Here is an 8,832-nt window from a genome sequence, read left to right as displayed (position 1 = left end):
TCCTCATCAGGCTTTTGGGAATCTGCTGCTCCTGGCCCTGCCTCACCTCCAATTTCACACTTCTTGCCCCTCTGCCCCACTCCTCCCTTCTCCGATCCCCTCTCACCAGCTTATATCCCTCGGTCAATAGTCAATGACTGTCAGGGCAAGCAGCTCCAGGGGCGGAGCTTCGACTGAAGTCAGACTCCTAACTCAGCACCTTCTGCACTGGAGGACCAGGAAATTACCCAGTTTCTCTGAGATTGTTTCCTCGGCCATAAGATGGGGTTGACAACTGCCCCTGCCTCTTGGGGCTGCTGTGCGGACTGAGTAAGTTGGTGTCTGTAATGCCCTCAACCTACCACACAGGAGTGTGGATCACATTTATTGCCATTTTTGTGCTCAATTGATCTTTTGGTGGAGCAGTGGGACGAACTTGCTCATGCAGGCCCACGGGGCCACAGTAACAGGAAGAGCTAATCAGGCTGCTGGGAAATGTGGCGGACTGGCCTGGAGAGGTGAGTCTGCCGACTGTGCTGGTGGGCGTGACCCAAGGCCCTCCTGGGAGACTGCACCCGTTCCTCCCTAACCACCGCCAGCCAGAGCCGCTGGAGGGCAATGTGCTCCCTCCAGTGTGGATGCTGGGGGCCGTGAGGGCTGGGACACCACCCGAGGGGCTCTCCTGGGACCCGAGCAGGGAAGAAGGCAGGGGACTGGCCGGTTCCCTGCTGAGCGGGTGGGAGGAATGTCAATAAAGGGGGGTGGGGCGTGCACAGAGTGCAGAGGCCAAATGGCGCAGGTGGGAAGGTGTGGGCTTGACCCGGTGTGGATTCTTTGGGGGGACCTTTTGTTTCAAGGACAGAACCTAAGGCTTGGTGGGGATAAACGCCTGGCCTGACTCCCTACCAGGAGATGGGATTCCTGGGACTGTAGGGAATAGACTCCTCTGCCCAATGAGGAAGTTTGGAGAAGAGGTGCAGGCTGAACCTGAGTGCTGAAGGAATGGGGTTACAGGTTAAAAGAACCCAATATTTCCCTAGGAGGGTGGGGAATCAATGTGGGGCTCAGGGCCATGTATGGCAAGGCCCCAACCTGCTCCCTCAGGGCAGAGCCCAAGGACCGTGGTGCCCTACCCTCATCTCTAAATACATGTTCATTTATTACTCATTATTAATAAAGCAGGAGCTCCGAGGTGCTCCAGGCTTTCTCCTGCCCCAGCCCCAGGTGCTGGGCACTGGTCTCAGGCCCAACTATGCAGAGAAACACCTTGGTGGGGGTGGTGGCCGTGGGTGTAGGAGCTACACAGGGGCAGACACCCAGTGTCCACTCTTAAAAGTGGTCTTGGATCTGGGGGCCTGGGAGGAAGGAAAAGTGATGCATAGGGAAAGGAACTTTCTCCATGTGGGGTTAGGGAAGGGGACAGGGACGCAGGCCAGGGGAGCAGGGAAAGGGCAGAGACCTGCTGGCAGGCGGGAGGTTTAAAAGGCCAAGGATGGGCAGGGTAAGGGTGGGTGAGTGCTGAACCAGGAGTGGTCTCTGTCTCCAGCAACTGCGCTAAGGTGCAGATTGTGTGCCTCTGCTGATGGGTTTTCAGTGTCAAGGCTGAGCTTGCATTGGTGTTATTCCTCCAGAATTGGATCTGTGTCACCTCTGTCTTGAACACCCAGAGCTGCGGGTTGTGCGTGTTTGTGTGTGTGTGTGTGTGTGTGTGTGTGTGTGTGGAACACCACGGGATTGAATTACCTTTCAAATCTAAAGCTTGGATTCCTCCAGGCCTGGCGGGTGGGCGTGTGCACACATTCCCCCAGAGCATTGTGGGATGTTGGTTGTCACTAGGAAGCCACGGGGCTTGCCTTCAGTTCCATTTTCCTTTCCACAAGCAAGGAAAAAAGAGGATCCTGTGCCCGTGAAGACAAGGATGACAAGAGAAGGAATATCTGACCAGGTTCAGCCTGAAGCCCCAGGCAAGACTGGGGAGGCCTGGGTTAGAATCCTGCTGCTGCTGCTGCTGCTGCTGCATTCTAGCCATATGTGACTTTGGCACATGGATTAACTTCCTGGTTTCCTATCTGAAAAGGGGATAAGAATAGTAATAACAGCTGCATGAACCAGCCTATGTGCCAGGCACTGTGCTAAGCACTTTATTTCTTTATATCCTCAGGCAACCCTATAAGGTAATTACTGTTTATTCCTCCACCTTAAGGGTGGAGAAGCAGAGGCTCAGAGAGGTGATGTGATTTTCCTATGATCACACAGCTGGCAAGTATGAGAAGGCTGGGACTTGGACCTCCACGGTATACGGTAACCATACTCTAGGATCCCTGTGTGGGGTCAATGAGATAACATACATAAGGAAGTATTCAGTTCCTGGCACCCAGTGAGTGCTCAAGAAATAATGCTTCAATTATTTATTCATCTGCCCAGGTGCACAGGGGTTTCATTTTATGGCTGGGCAGGTGGCAGGGGGCTGAGGATGAGATGGAGAAACTCATTAGGGGTGGGACTGAAGAGGCAGCTGTAGCACAGCTATGGGTGGAGGGTTGGGAGCTAAGGTGGGATTTGGGAGCTGGATGTGGAAAGCACAGGAGGGCAAGGCAAGCAGAGTAAAGGAAACGGAAGTAAGTGACTGTGTATTTACTTAAAGATTTTGCTCCAGTGATCGCCTCATTGGCCAGACATCTGGTTTTCCCGGGCATCCCAGGGGGAATGGAAGTCAGACAGCATTACTTCAGCGGCTCTAATGCCATCCACCTCAGCCTGCTTGTGCTGGCTCACTTGCTCCCAGGCTCAAGATGCATCTCTGCAGATTAGGGGCCAGCGCTCCAGGTCTGTTCGGAGGCTCCCTGGGAGGGAGTGCACAGCTGGTCGTCTCACTGCTCAGAGTGGAGCCAAGAACAATGGGGTAGAACCCCCTCCTGGGGGCGCAGGGAAGCTGAGAACAGCACGGGCAGACCCCCACCCCATCCCATCTCTCCATCCCTAGCTACCTGGAGAACAGACCTGACAAAGGTGGCCCACCAGGCAGCTGGTTACCTAACGAAATGAGAAAAGGGTATTTACCGGCACAAGCCTTGGGGAGCAGGGGTGTAGAAGGGAACACTTCTAGAAGCTGCTGGGTGCAGAGGTGAGATGCCCATGGAGCACACAGGATGCGATGATTGTTCATTAAACTCCCTGCCTTCTGAGGCGGGGTCCTGGAGGACTGAAGGGCCTCCATGCACCTCAGTGGAGCTGGTGGGGTTCGGGCTAGAACTGAGCTGTTCAGACTGATAGAAGAGAGGCTGAGGTTTGCAGCCAGGGCCACCCCGCCCCCTTCCTGCCCTGTTTTTCACCGCCTCTCTTCCAAAGAAATGTGGAACAAATATTGAAAGAAAGTCTAAAGAGGTACCAAATTATGAGTCTGCCCTTGGCTCTAATTTTTCAGGCCAGCCCTTTTATAAAAGCACCATAGTGATGGCCTTACTGATTCCCTATATTAGATCCTGACTTTTCTTCCTCCCTTCCCTCCTTCCTCTGAGTCAGGTCAGTCAACAGATGTTTCTAATCGTCTACCGTACATGCCAGGCACTGAAGATACCACAAGAAGTTGCTTCCCCTCTCCCATCTAACACCATCCCACGTTTTTGGTCCTGGTGCACATTTTGAGGCTTTTGTGTGCCTAGGTGGGGTAGGGTGACAGTGAATCGAAGAGGCCTTCAGCTTGGTCTCTGTCCCAGGAAGAAGTCTGTGTTCCCAAGGTGACAAGGAACTGTGGTGAAAGGATCATTTTAGGGTCTGTCTGTAGTACGACATTGGCTTCCCTAGGTTTCTCCAGCCTCATCTTCCCAACTTTTCATGCCCTGGGGACCTAGTGTGCTCTTATATGGGGTGTGTGTGTGTGTGTGTGTGTGTGCGCGCACGCGTGTGTGTGCAAGGAGGGGCTGTGCAGTAAAACTGCATTCTCCACAAGCAGAGCTCTGGGCTGGCTGGGCAGCTGGAGTTGGGGGTGGACAGACAGCTGGTGCTGCCACACTCTGCCCCCAACCCTGGCCTCAGACCCCACTGGGCCTCTGATGAGTGGGGCTGCCTGTAGGAACCAATCACCCAAGCAGGATACTTAAGTGGCAGTGGCAGAGGGGAGGACTCGAGGAAAGGCCAAAGGGTTGGAGGGACCCAGGGCTAGAAAATCTTCTTCCGTGACATCCTTAGACTATGTGCTCCCAACTAACTCAGAGGCCTGGGCTTTAGGGCCTCATTTTAATCCTGAAGGTGTAAGGAGCTCAATCCCGGCAGACCTGTCTCACCCAGCCAGCATGACCTGATGGAGAAGGAAAGCCCTGAGGTCCAGTCTTCCTCTCTGTCCTGCAGCACTGACCCAGACCCCTTCCCAAAGTCAGAAAGCAAGGAAAAGCTGCACTGAGCAACAGCAACCCCAGCAGAGGAAGGCTATGTGAGGCTGGGGCACGTGTGAGGGACGTGAGGGGCTGGGTACCACTTGCCCAGAGGGGAGGCAGTGTCTGCATCCCTGCACCCCACTGTCTGATGAAACAAGCTGCATCCAAGCCACCAGCCCCAGCTCCTGCTGCCAGCACCCACGCCCCGAGGCCCAGTTCCTCAGGGAGGGGGCACAGGGCTCCCCTCCCACCTGCCCGCACAGGCTCCGGGCATGATGGGCCTGGAGTGAGGGGCACACGCTGGGCTGCTGCTGCAGAGGGAGTGCGCCTCCTCTCCCTGCTCTGGACTTCTCTTTGGCAAGGAAGAGAAGGTGGAAAAGAAGAAAGACCCAGTTTAATCTCCTGAAAACAGAACTTCAGTGTCTCTGAGGTGCTTTCTTTTGTGGGCTCTTTGAATGGAGCCCCTGCTTCCTCCTTCAAGGTTTAAGCATGTTGACCTCTATTAAAAGGTGTTTGGCGCTGGCCCCTCCTCAGTGGGAGACTTGAAGCCTGAGCCAGTGGGCCGTCCTTCACCCATCGAACTGCGGGGAGGGGGCGTCTTTCAGTGTCCCCTTGTCAGAGACAAAAGAGGGACTTCCTAGCTGACAGTCATTACTTTTGGATCAGGGAAGCCAGTAGGGGTAGTGGTGAGAGTTTAGACTCTGCAGTCTGCAGACAGACCTGGGTGCAAATCCTGGCTCCTCCACCTACTGCTGCATGACACTGAGGACATGAACAAACCTCTCTGAAATTCATTTTCAAAAAAGCTATGAGTATATGTTTGCAGTCTGTAATTACGTTCGTCACGGGGAGTGGGTACATGAACGTAACACATCTTAGTTCTTTTTTATCCTCTTCCTCTACTTTCCCTCCCCACTCCCTTCGTCTCTTGGCCCCTTCCCTTGTACAAAAGATCTAGCTCCCTGTTGAACCTCTCTGAAATTCTCTTTTCTCATCTACATAGCAGAAATAACCACAGTACCTGCCCCATAGGGGGTTAAATGAGATACTATGAGAAAAGACATACAGTAAGCTCTTAGCAAAATTTTAAAAGCAGATTCAGCTCCGCCCTGAGTCTAAACCCCACTGTGTGAGTAACCTCAGGCCCATGTCACAGAAACCACAGCTATCAGAAGATTCTCCGCAGGATGTAGGACCCCACCACATTTAAGAGCCACTGTAGACCCTGATCCAGCAGTCAGGAGATCCAGGTGTTAGATCTTGTTACCTTTTACTCCTCGGACAGCAACCCTCCTCCTCAGTTTCCTCACCTGCTCCATGAGCTGCTTAGAGCCACTGTGCTCTATGGTGGGACATCCCGGGCCCCGTGAAGTCTAACGAGCTGTGACGAAAGGAGTAACCAGAACTGGGCTTTAGAGGGCAGGTTCCAGGAAAGTGGGAAAAGCCTCTTCCTACTCCTTCCCAGGAGCCAGTTTGGTCCATCAGCCAACATGTCAACCAGCCAGCCGACAGAAACTGAGCTGCATCCCTCCACCAACCCGGGAGGCTGTTGCCATGGCAACTTCATATTTATCCACTTTAGCTCCTAATTAAGGGGAAAAGCATATAACATATTGGATGTCAAGGAGGCTTTGTGAGCCTCAATTTAGCGGCCGTGCCTAGATGTCAAACTCAAGCGTGATTGCTGTTAATCACCTCCCAAATTACCAAGACAGGTCACAAAGGGAAAGTTCCCCCAGCAGTGGGGGCAGCTGGGCCCAGGGAGATGAGGTGGAGGTGGAGGCTGGGAGGGAGACCCTGTTCAGTGTCATGACCCGGGAGACCGCTGGATGAATGCTTGCTCTGTGGGTGTCGATGATAAGGCCTGTGGGGACAGTGGCTAGGTCAGGGCTAGAGCCAGGGATCTCCACCCTGGAGACTCATAGATCAAGGCCCTCGGCCTAGAGAGTGGAATGGGCCAATTGATGAACCAAGAGGCAAGGAAGGACCATCTGGTGGCGTCTGATGTCAGAAGGAAGACTGAAAGGTGACCGGGTTAGCACAGCCTGACCTGGTATCCGAGGGATGGGTGACTGCCACGGGGCAGATGGACAGTCCCACAGGGGTCCATCAGGAGGGATGGGCTGGGGGCTGGACTCATGCTTTCCCAGGGGAGTGCATTAGGTCGGCCCTGCTGTGGTGCTTCCGGCTGGCCACTGGGCTGTGGCCCAGAGCCATGTTCCTCGGGAGAAGCTTCGGCTGGCCCCTGGGGATGAGGGAGGTGGGGAGTGGAGAATGATGGAGCAAGGTTAGAAGTAGGGGCACCGAAGGAGGATGTCCACCGACTGGGTAAGAGCAGGGGTCTTGACTATTTATAGCTGTGTGACTTTGGTCACATCACCGAGCCTCTCTGCTTCTTTCTCATCGGTCAAGTAGGGACGATGGTAATTCTGTGTATGGCTTTCTTGAGGATTTAGCAAGATGATAAATGTAAGGTGCCTAGCACTGAGACTGACTCATAATAAGAATTCAGTAACTACTTAAGACAATATCATCAAAAGAGGCAGCAGTTGAGGGTGCAGCTCAGTGGTAGAGCACTTGCTTAGCACGTGTGTGGACCTAGGTTCCATCCACATGGCAAAAATAAATAAATAAGTATATGCCTGCTATCCAAGCACTGGGAGAAATCCTACCTCAAAACTAAAACAAAGAAGAGGAGGACGAAAAGTAAAAAGGGAAAGAGAAGAAGTAAAAAAGAGTATGAGAGAAAGGAAAAAGAAGAAATGAATGGAAGGAAGGGTAGAGTAGAGGGGTAGCGGTGAAGGAACTTCCCTCTTGCCCCTTTTGGCTTGGCTCTAGGAGGAAGAGGAAGGAAGTCCCGTGGACTAAGCAGAGAAGCTGGGAGCCAAGAGAAGGCACCAGAACTGTTGGAACCCGCTGGGCCTCTGTGGGTTTTCCCACAGCCCAAGAGGGGCCATAAAGAAGACCTTGTACTTAGAGTCTGGGTGCCACCTCCGTAAGATCCAGAAAGACCTTAATCCTCCAACCTGGGAGATGATTAGATTCACAAGATCTGCAATCTGGACTCACCCAGACTTCTAGAATGAGAATCTCAGGGGTGGGACTTAGTAAATTTTTTGTTGTGGTGGTGGTGAGACAGGATCTTGCTACGTAGTTCAGGTTGGCCTTGAACTCACTATGTAGCCCATGCTGGCCTTGAACTTTCAGGGATCCTCCTGCCTCAGCTTTCTGAGTGCTGGGGTAACATGCATGTGTCACCATGCTTGGCTGAAAGATATCTATTTTTATAATAATAATTTTTATTATAACTAGCATTTATTGATTATTTACTTTGAGCAAGGCACCAGCTATGTGCTTCACATGGATTATCTCTTTTAATCCCCTCAACAGCTGCTGAAGTAGGTCAACTGATTTATATGGTAAGAAAACCAAGTTTCAGAGAGGTATGCTAAAGGTCACACGGCTTGTTAGTGGTGGTCCAGGATGCAGCAGTGCGCAGACCATGTTCTCATTCTATAGCTGAAGGAAAAGGAAACCCAGACAGGGGAGGTGGAAACAAATTTGAGCCATAAAATGGATTAGAACCCAGGACCTTCTCTTCCTTTTACTCTTCACCCTCACCCTTAAGAAACGTCTTTCAGAGAAAACTTGAAGGCAGGCTGGCCTGAAAGAAAGGACCTCAGTTTGTCCTCCACTATAGGCTGAGTCCTGGAAATAGCAGGTGGAGTGGTAGGGGGTTGGGAGTTTCCTGACATGGAAAGAGAGGGAGCAACTTGGGACATAGTGACCACAGTGGCCGTGGCAGCCTCGCTGGCCTGATAGGAGGAGTTGCGTGGCCTGCTTTCCACAGATGTGGGCTGCAGCCGCCCACTGAATAGAAGGCTATTAAGGGAAAATGCTTTGCAAGGAGCTGAGCAGCTGGGAGCCCGGTCGTTGGAACACTGAATGGGGGCTTTGTCCTTCCAGCCTCTGGCAGACACTTGTTCCCTGGTCTGTCTGGGAGACTGGCTGGCCTCAAGGCCAGGGGTCACCCCAAGAAGGCTCCATTGCCTTCCTGCCCCTGGTCTTCTCCCCAAATGCTGCCCCATGGCCTGGTGGTTAAGAGCTCAGGCTCTTGAGATGGACCAGACAGCAAGGCTATACACCCTAGGTGTGAAGCTCTGGGCACCATAGTGAAAATCTGGGTGTATTAATTTTCTCATTTGCAAAATGGAACTAGTGAAAGAATCTTCCTGTGACAAGATAAAGACTGAGCAAAAAAAAAAAAAAAAGGAAGCTAAGGGCTCAGCAACTGGTGGGCAACATTTAGGGCTAAACTTTCCTCCTGGTTTCTCTGCATCCCAGGCCTTCCAGTGTTGAAATTTCTCCAGGCCTTACTCTCCCTCCTGCTGGCCCCACCAACAGGCAGGGCTCAGGACAGGCCTCTTTGTTGAGAAGTGTGCGTGTGTGTGTGTGTGTGTGTGTGTGTGTGTGTGTGTGT

The 8,832-nt window shown here is 52.6% G+C and overlaps 2 long non-coding RNA genes across 2 annotated transcripts in view; one reads left to right on the top strand and one right to left on the bottom strand.

Annotated features, from left to right (window-relative positions):
- LOC117287224 overlaps positions 1-178 on the bottom strand; it is a 5,892-nt gene extending 5,714 nt beyond the window's left edge. Inside the window, exon 1 of the long non-coding RNA XR_004518439.1 lies at positions 107-178. This is a non-coding gene — a long non-coding RNA (uncharacterized LOC117287224). The remainder of the gene's footprint in view (positions 1-106) is intronic.
- Positions 179-293: 115 nt separating this feature from the next.
- The window catches only part of LOC104855097, a 31,403-nt gene continuing 22,864 nt past the window's right edge, over positions 294-8,832 (top strand). The window contains exon 1 of the long non-coding RNA XR_778314.2: positions 294-497. This is a non-coding gene — a long non-coding RNA (uncharacterized LOC104855097). The remainder of the gene's footprint in view (positions 498-8,832) is intronic.

Source organism: Fukomys damarensis, unplaced genomic scaffold (genome assembly GCF_012274545.1).
Source record: "Fukomys damarensis isolate Sample0158 unplaced genomic scaffold, DMR_v1.0_HiC HiC_scaffold_3, whole genome shotgun sequence".
NCBI classification, from domain to species: domain Eukaryota; kingdom Metazoa; phylum Chordata; class Mammalia; order Rodentia; family Bathyergidae; genus Fukomys; species Fukomys damarensis.
This window is presented reverse-complemented; position numbering and strand designations above follow the sequence as displayed.